Source organism: Bubalus bubalis, chromosome 16 (genome assembly GCF_019923935.1).
Source record: "Bubalus bubalis isolate 160015118507 breed Murrah chromosome 16, NDDB_SH_1, whole genome shotgun sequence".
Classification (NCBI taxonomy): Eukaryota; Metazoa; Chordata; class Mammalia; order Artiodactyla; family Bovidae; genus Bubalus; species Bubalus bubalis.
In genome coordinates, this window is record NC_059172.1 from 9,379,882 (window position 1) to 9,389,456 (window position 9,575).

Below are 9,575 nucleotides of genomic sequence, written 5' to 3' on the forward strand. Positions count from 1 at the left end.
CTTTCATGCATTGGAGAAGGAAATGGCAACCCACTCCAGTGTTCTTGCCTGGAGAATCCCGGGGACCGGGGAGCCTGGTGGGATGCCATCTATGGGGTTGCACAGAGTCGGCCACGACTGAAGTGACTTAGCAGCAGCAAGGGCCAGGTATTATTTCACTCAGTTCCACTGTAACTTTATATGATAAGTGTTATTATTAACTCTATTTTATAGACAAGGAGACGGAGGCTCAGTATGGCTCATAAGTAGCCCAAGGTCACAGGATCAGTAAGTAGTAGAGATTTAAACTCAAGTTTTCCTGACTCTAAAACCTCTTAGTTCTTAGACTGTATTTGCCTCTAAAATATGCCAGACAAGCTGCCTCCAAACTGTGCTTGAACACCTCCAGGGACGGGGGTCTCATTATCACCCCCATTCGCATCTTCCCGTGAGTGCTCTCCCCTGACACATAATGTATTATCGTGGTGATATTATTATCTGTAAAATAGTGATTGGAGAGGACGCTTGCTTCAGATCTATTCCAGAAACATCACTTGAAGAGCACATGCATTTACAGACAAATTCAGCCCAGCTACAGAAGAAAGGATTAAAAAAATCTTTGTATGAAAATGGAATACAGCAAGTGAGAGATGTGTGTGAATGGGGGCAATTAATCCTCTTTTGCCGATCGCTGTAAAAAAACATTTGCTGGAGAGGAGGCATTTATTCCCTGCAGACACATGGTGTGATTTTGAAATATCTCCACAGAAGGAAAGATGACTGAGGAAATACAAATCTATTAAATGTGCAGGGCACAGGAAAAAAAGGGCTCCCATAAAAGGATTTCTAAACCATATCAAAGGCTTGTAAGGTCAGGGAGGGCTGTCAAAACACTACCAATTAGAGCTAACTGAGAAACCGGCTTAAATCTCAAAATTAAAGATGAAGAGCAGCAATTAACCTGTCTTGTAACAGAAAACATAGCCCTTAATGCTTGGTGTAATTTAATATTTCAAAATCATGACCACAAGCATCTAAGGCTCCTATTCAACAGTATAACACAGACAATAAAAGTCTCAGTGGGGCTTCAGCTATCATGGGTGAGACGGCAGAGGAATAATGCCAGGCCAGGGTGACTCTGAAGTCACAATGGCACTGACACAGAACTCACCCCAGGACATGAGTCCACAAGGCTCAGCTGCATTTGGCAAAGACCTGTTCTCTGGCCATCAGGCACATTTTGATTTGTGTTTCGTGGGCTTTGATAGGGTGGATTAGGCTGATGTGAGTGGATATGCATGAGACACGCCTGCCATGCTCAGAGGGTCCACAACCTATTCCAGTGGGTTTCTCTAAAGCAATGCTCTCAACCTTGGGGAGCTTTGAAAATGCCTCCACCTGGAGCCTTCTCACAGAGCGGAAGGCTGGGGCATCAGTATTTTCTAAGGTTCCCAGTTAATTTTCATTGGTACCAGAGTTGAGAACTGCTGCTCTGAAAGTTTGTGGGACCAACAAAGACGAGAAGGTGGATGTTTGCTACTCAGTCAAGCCTTGATTAGACTCAAATCAACAGGGTGGTACCTGAAGTGCTGATCGTGAGCTGTGCAGATAAGAAAATGGGTCCACAGAAAAATTTATAGCTGGGAGCTGGATAAAGCAACCACGTAGAGTCCGCCCCTGACAAAGTCTCAGAGCGTAAGATCCATGGCTGAGAATCTAGGTTCCCTTGTTGCCAAAGGATATTGGTGGTCACTCCAAACATGTGAGGCCCTGGTGGGTGGCTGGCCTTCCACAAGAAGGATGGAGTTGGGGACTTCCCTGGTGGTCCAGTGGCTAAGTCTTCACCTTTCAATGCAGAAGTATGGGTTTGACCCCTGTTCGGGGAGCTAAGATGCCACATGCCTTGCAGCCAAAAAACCGAAATATGAAACAAGTAATATGTAACAAATTCAATAAGCCTTTAAAAATGGCCCACATCAAGAAAAGAAAAATCTCAAAAAAAAAAAAAAAAAAAGGATGGATCTGAAACACATTCCTGGAGTTCTCCAAGTCCTAGGGCCTGGCCCCCAACCGACTCTCCTCCTATTGCCCAAGTGACAGCGTGGGGCACTGGGAAGGTCACGAGCTCTGTAGACAGATGGACCAGAGACATCATTTAACGGGAGTGATCTTGGGGAAGGAGCTCTGTTCTCTGAGCTGGCTCAGTTTCCTCATTTATGAAATGCAGGTAGTAATGGGACTCACAGGGATGATGTGAGGAGTGCATGAGATCAGCTGTGGGAGCCCCCAGCGTGGTCCCTGGCTGGCTTAACCGCACATATGCTAGGCACTGCAGAAAGCTTTTTCACGGACCCGTGCCCAGCATCAACCGTGTGTGTGCCCTTCTGGGTCCCACCCTAAGCTTCCTGCCTCCATGCTTTTGCCCAGCCAGGTCCCTCCCCTGGAGCACCTTTCCTCCTCCTCCCTCCTGTCCAGTCCTACATCATTTGCCCAGATGCTGTGTTAGGCTCTGGACCTCCACCCCTTTCTCCTTCTGCACCTTCCTCATCTCAGAATTTAGGTTTTAAACCCTCCAATGGGACTGTTCTCTCCTCTCCCCACTTAGTTCACCAGCATTCTAGCCCCTACTCTAAACACCATTACTCCCACCATCTAACTAGCCCCTACTCTAAACACCATCACACCAACACTGAGAATTCCCTGGGGATAACATCTGTGATGTCTCACCACCTGGAGGACAATGTGAAGTCCCAGAAAACATGTAGGCTTTGGGACCTAATCCCCTCCACAAGTCTAGGAGGTGGGTCTTATTATTATAGCCACTTTACAGATGAGAAAACTGAAGCATAAGTTAACCTGTCTCAAGTCAAATAGCTAGTTCAGAGGTGGGACCCAAACCTAGCAGGCTGGCTCCAGAGTGCTGGGTCTTAACAACTTTGGGATAAATCCTTGCAGACTGAACATCCCCTTGTGGATGAGAATGAACAGGAGGGAGGAAGGGAAGACCCAGGAGAACAGGAGGTGGAGACACTGTGGGTTCCAGCTGGACCAGGGAGGCCTGTTACCAGCGTCGGGAGCCTCAAGGATGCCACATGAGCACTGGTTTCCCTTTCCATTGCTGTCGCTGTGAACCACCAGAGGACAGGACCAGAGGTCACTGGTCAAGCCTCCGGGATGCGCTGACACCCACTGGAGCCTGGGGACAGCCCAGTCCCCCCTCACACCACCCCAAACAGACCACTCCAAGTCCACAACTTTCCCCCAACCAGAGGGAGGGGGCCCTGGGCATCCAGAATGATGGGAGTGGTGACGTGAAGGGGAGCCCCAGCCCCTGACCAAGGTCACACCTGAAGGAAGAAAGACCCAGTGTGAAGGGTGCTGTCCAGCAGGGCAGCCACGGGACCCTAGCAGCAACACACCGTGCGATCAGTGACTCTGAGGTCGGAGCTCTTCCACAGCACCGCCAGCCTTCCTTCTCCCCACCTTCCCACGGCCGGGCTCTGCCGGCCTCCTCTGATCCCGTCGGTGCTCCTCTTGCCCACGGCCCTCCACACACGTCTCTGTGCTGGCACCGTCCTCTCTGCTTTAGGGTTACTCCCATGGCCTGTTTTGTACTCTAGCGTTCAGTCGTGTCCAACTTTTTGTGGCCCCATGGACTATAGCCCACCAGGCTCCTCTGCCCATGGGATTCTCAAGGCAAGAATACTGGAGTTGCCTTTTCCTCCTCCAGGGGTTTTATACTCTGTGCTCTTCCTGAGGACAGAGTCTGCCCTGTCCCTCCGCGCCTCCGAGCATGTCAGCCCGCTCGGGCCTCAGTAAGCCAGGAATGGTGCTCCCCACTAGTCAGCTGGTTCAGTTCACCTTGACTTGAGGGGCACCAGAATTCTGAGACCCAGCCCCCTCCCAACCCTGTGCACCCCCTTCCCAGTGTCTCCCCAGCTCACGCAACACTAGGTTCTTTGGGCCATCCTGTCTCCTCCAGAGGCATTAGTTCTGGGGTCATAGGTAGCTCGTTTAACTCCTCTGGGCCTCCATTTCCCCACCTGTCGTTGTTCAGTTGCTAAGCAGTGTCTGACTTCTTGTGACCCCGTGGACTGTTTATAGCACACCAAGCTTCCCTGTCCTTCACCATCTCCCAGAGTTTACTCAAACTCATGTCCATCTGTAGAAGGGGACAATCACACTTGCCTTCCGAAGCCATCTAAGGCTATAATTAGCAGCCATTTAGCAAGAGCTTACAAGGCCTGACACAGACACCCTGGGCAGTCACCAGTTCCCTGCTGGTCTTCTGTCCCAAAATGCCATAAGCAAGTGGCTTCCATTTGCCCTGCTGGTGTCCCTCTCTGTTTCTGGGCAGTGAAGGGCTCCAGGCCCACCCTGCAGGCCCCCTTCTTAGCCCCCTTCTCTGTGAGGGGCATGGGAACTAAGCCTGCCGCTTAGAGGTGTCCCAGGACTCCTGCAGCTGGACCCAGTTCCTCCACAGGTCCGCTCTGCCCAGCAAGAAAGGCTGGCATCTTAGAAGTACATCCAGGGAGGGAGACACCTGGACAGAACCTAAAACTGGTGTTGATGGTGGTCGGGTGCTCCCATCCCGCTCTGAATCCCAGCAAACCTCCTGAGGGGCCTCCAAGCTCCAGCGTCAGTGGCTGAAACCGCTCCTGTGTAGAATTGAGCCACACAGACAAAGCCGAGCAGGGACGTTTGGACACCCAGAGTGGCTTCCGGCCCCGGAACCCAGTGTTCAGAACAGAGCTCAGAGCAGGCTCTGTTCCACGGAGCGGGGAGGGAAAGCATTTGTCTTTTTTTTTTTTTTTTTTTCCAAGCAAAAACAGAAACAGTTTCCCCCACCCCCACCCCCCCCAGAGTTTAGCTCCTCACCAGTTAAAGGAAGGTCTGCTTCTGCCACCTACAACCTGAAAACAAAAAATAAGGGGAGGAGGGGGCAGGACACAAAACTCAACGAGGTATTTTTTTCAATTCCGAGGACAGCCCTTCAGGGTTTGTTTTTACATTCACAAATCCCTTCTGTCCTCTGAACAACACAGAGGGAGGTGAATGCAATTGGTTTTTTTGTCTAATAGATGGCAAACTGCAAGCTCAGAGAGGCTCAGGTACTTGTCCTTGGTGACCCAGCCAGTGAGTGCTGGACTAGGATTTATACACATCTCACCACCAACTAGGGCCTTCCCAGATGGCACAAGTGGTTAAGAACCCGGCCACCAATGCAGGAGACTTATGAGACAGATGTGAGTTCGATTCCTGAATCAGGAAAATCCCCTGGAGGAGGGCATTGCAACCCACTCCAGCATTCTTGCCTGGAGAATCCCATGGCCCAGAGGAGCTTGGCGAGCTACAGTCCATAGGGTCATAAAGAGTCAGACATGACTGAAGTGACTTAGCACACACCACCACCCACGAACTTTCCCATTGTTTCCTGGGGGTGCTAGGGATTCTGGGGGTTGGCAGAGGGAGTTGCCGGGAAAGAAGGAGCATGTCTGGTCTGTAGTGATTGCTCACGCAGAGCAGAGCCCTTGAAAGGCTGTCCAGAAAGCAGGAAGCGTGGGATGGCAGGAGATGTGATATTCACACATGGGTTAATTTCTGTTCCTGTTGCACATTACAGATATTTGTTCCTCTGACATATCAATTGGGCTTCTACATTAGATTTCACTTGAAAAAAGGGATAAACAGCTTAAAAATAATTGGAAACCAGTGCACCAAGCCAAGTCAGGTCTGTGGCTTGTGCCTCCTGGATTGGTTTGTGATGAGGTGGTTTTCTGCAGGATGGTATAAGGATAAACTTACCGATCAAGAGATGAGGCTGAGTGGCAGAGAAGGCCCGCACCAGTCGGGTAGGGACAGGGCCTCTTCACTTATTTCAAATTTAAAATCTTTAGCTGTTAAAAAATGGGCAAGAGCCTCCTTGATGTTGGCTAGACTGGAGTAGCCAGCTCCCAGGGCAAAGCATGCGGGAAGCTTTTGTAAGATCTGGGCTGCGAGGCGTGGCTCTCCAGGCAGGCCAGCTCCTGAGACTGTGCCAGTGTCTCTGAGCTCCTGGCTGAGCTAAGAGGCAGAACTGACACCGGCCAACACCCAGCTATCGAGCCCTGACCCTCAGGCAGTGGGTAGGGAGGTTGCCGTCCTCCAAGCAAAACACTTCAGTCTTCTTGGGCCCCTCGGGTCAGCTGGGCAGATGAGCTAGCTGGCAAGGCCACTTAAGGAGTTTAAGAAAGTCTCTGATGTTGCTCGGACAGCTGCACAGGCTAAAACAGCAATTTCCTCTCGGTGGCTGGACACGGCGTTCCCAGAGGAACACGAGGCCCCCAGGTGCTTGTGGGCAGCCCCTGTGGGTCCTGACCCTTTCCCTGCTGCCTGGCCTGCTCCCAGCCAGAGTCAACCTGCTCCAGAGCTGACGGTTCACACGGCAGTGAGAACCAGGGCCAGAGTCACCCAGATCGATAAGACAAGCCCATGCCCCTGAAGAGCAGAGGACATGCCAGAAACACCCGTCCACCAGACAGTGAGATCTGGAGGAGATGAGTATAGTCATGAATACAATTTATTGAGAGCTATTTTTTTTTTTTCTTTTTGGCTGCGTCCGGTCTTAGTTTAGGCACACGGGAACTTCATTCTTTGTTGAGGCATGTGGGATCTAGATCTTTGACCAGGGATTGAACCCGGGCTCCCTGTACCGGGAGCATGGAGTCTTAGCCACTGGACCACCAGGGAAGTCCCTACTGGGAGCTATTATTATCCTGTGCTAAGTACTGTGTATGTATTACTTAACTGAATTATCATTAGCATCCAATGTAAGGGGAGTCCTGTTTCTAATTCCATTTACCAGATGAGGAGACTGAGGTACAGACAGCTTAATTCAAATAGTAAGCAAAAGAGTGGAGCCTTGAATCCAAGTCAGATGTTCATCCTTTACTCCAGGGTGTCTGGAGTGAGACCCCACCTCCACCAAGTCTATGAGCCTTAGTTTCCCTACACTAGACATTCTCAGTAAGGGCCATGTCACCACCCAGGGGACAACAATCGATCTGGTGGGGGTTGCAAAAAATCTGACGTTTTCATATATAAAGCATACATACAGATACATAAGGCTTCCCCGGTGGCGCTAGTGGTAAAGAACCTGCCTGCCAATGCGGGAGACATAAGAGATGAGGGTTCGATCCCCAGGTTGGGAAGATTCCCTGGAGAAGAGCATGGAAACCCACTCCGGTATTCTTGCCTGGAGAATCCCATGGACAGAGGAGCCCCACGGGTGGGCTACAGCCCATAGGGTCACAAAGAGTCAGGCACGACTGAAGCAGCTTAACACACACGCGTGCACACACACACACACACACATAGCGTGTTGTTAGTATCAAAAAATTAATGTGGAATGCAATCAAGAACTATTAGCGAGTGCCTGGAACATAGTAGGAACATCATAGGTGCTCAGTAAATGGTTGCTGCCCCCTTTCACTGCTCACTGGAGCCAAATGTGAATTGGTTCCACTTTGAGCTTTTGTGTCAGCCTTAGTCTCCGTCTGGTCCCACCCAGCTCTCCCCCCTCCATCTTTTATCCTTCATGCTGAGGCCCCTGCGTACTCCACACCCGAGTCTGCACCCAGTAGGACCCAAGTTCATTCCCAGCACCCCTGGTTCCTCCTTAGAGGCCCCTGCTCCTCAGAGTTCCCTGTTGGGACTTGTTATAGGTTAAACAGATATAGACTTAGCTCAGCTCAAATGAAACTCGAACACTTCAGGTCATTGTTGTCAATTCTCCCAACACAGGGAAAAAGGTAATTGTCAATTAATGAGCCCATCAACTGAGGCGAGAGAAAAATCGATAACACGGACCAATACAGAGTGTTCTAATGCCAGTCAGGCTTCCAGGAACGGGAGCCTTTCAAATAGGTACATGGAGTAATTGGCTTCTCCCTTGTGACCCATCCCATGGACTCTGCAACTCTCCAATTAACATGTACCGTTGACAGGCACACAATTATTTGGGTTCACTGTGCCCCAGCCAGTGTTTGTTCAATCAGAACTTGCAAATACGTGGAAAGTGCACAGAATAGCAAATGCAGGGTGGCTCTAGGCGAAACTGAACAGTGAGCAGAACTTAAAGGAACCCTGAACTTGGGATTTCTCTTTCAGAGAGCTGCCCTGAGTCTCCCCTCTGATGCTGGCTCAAGCCCTCCCCACCTCCCCATGCTGGCCAGTTTCTAACTAGACCTGTCCTCATGTGTGTATGTGTGTTAGTCACACAGTTGCATCCAGCTCTTTACAACCCCATGGACTGTAGCCCACTGGGCACCTCTGTCCATGAAATGCTCCAGGCAAAAATACTAGAGTGGGTTGCATTTCCGGCTCAAGGGGATCTTCCCAACCCAGGGATCGAACTTGGGTCTCCTGCATTGGAGGCAGATTCTTTACTGTCTGAGCCACCAGGGAAACTCATTTGTCCCCATCCCCACTGACAAACTCAGAGAAGGTTGCCTATGACTTGCATGGCATTGATTCCTGCAATCTAACAGAGAGAAGGGGAAACCATCACCCTCCAAGCCCCATTAAAAACGTGGGTCTGTGCCTTTGCACAGGAAGCTCCTTCTGCCTGGAAGATAATTCTGGCCATCCATATCAGCCTTTACATCCTCAGAGTTTTTTCCTGGTCTGCCCCAGACTACTTCTGGAGCCCTTCTCCCCAGTCAGCCATAGCACCACAGGCTCATTTTGTCCTTAGTACTGACACCATTGGGTTACCCCACTGGTTCATCTCCCAGTTTACCATCACAAGAGTAAGCCATTTGATGTCAGAAGCTAAGTAGCATTCATCTCTAAATATCAGCACTCAGCATAGAAGGTGCTTAGTGAATGGTTGTTGGATGGATGGATGGATGTGTAGGTGGTGCAAAGGAGCGTGGGCAAGTGGATGGATACATGTACGGGTACATAGAAAAGGTGAGCTTCCCTGGTGGCTCAGTGGTAAAGAATCTGCCCACAATGCAGGAGACCTGGGTTTGACCCCTGGGTTGGGAAGATCCCCTGGAGGAGGTCATGGCAACCCACTCCAGTATTCTTGCCTGGAGAATCCCGTGGACAGAGGAGCCTGGTGGGCTGCAGTCCATGGGGTCACACAGAGTTGGACACGACTGAGTGACTAAGCAGCAGGAGCAGAACAGGTAGAGAAACAACTAGTTGGGAATGAAGATGGGTGAGAGAGTAGAGAATGAGTGGCGAGGGATGCACGGGCTTGGGTGGATAGTGTGTGGGTACTTGAAAGGCCACTTAGCACAGCAGTTGGGTGTGTGGGCTCTAAAGTCAGAGCTCTAGGTTTGAATCTTAGCTCTGGTGCTGTGCTATGCTGTGCTTAGTTGCTCAGATGTGTCTGACTCTTTGTGAGCGCATGGACTGTAGCCCACCAGGCTCCTCTGTTCATGGGGATTCACCAGGCAAGGGTACTGGAGAGGGTTGCCATGCGCTCCTCCTGTAGATCTTCCCAACCCAGGGCTGGAACCCAGGTTTCCCACATTGCAGGTGAATTCTTTACCATCTGAGCAACTAGGGATGCCCAAGAATACTGGAGTGGGTAGCCTATCCCTTCT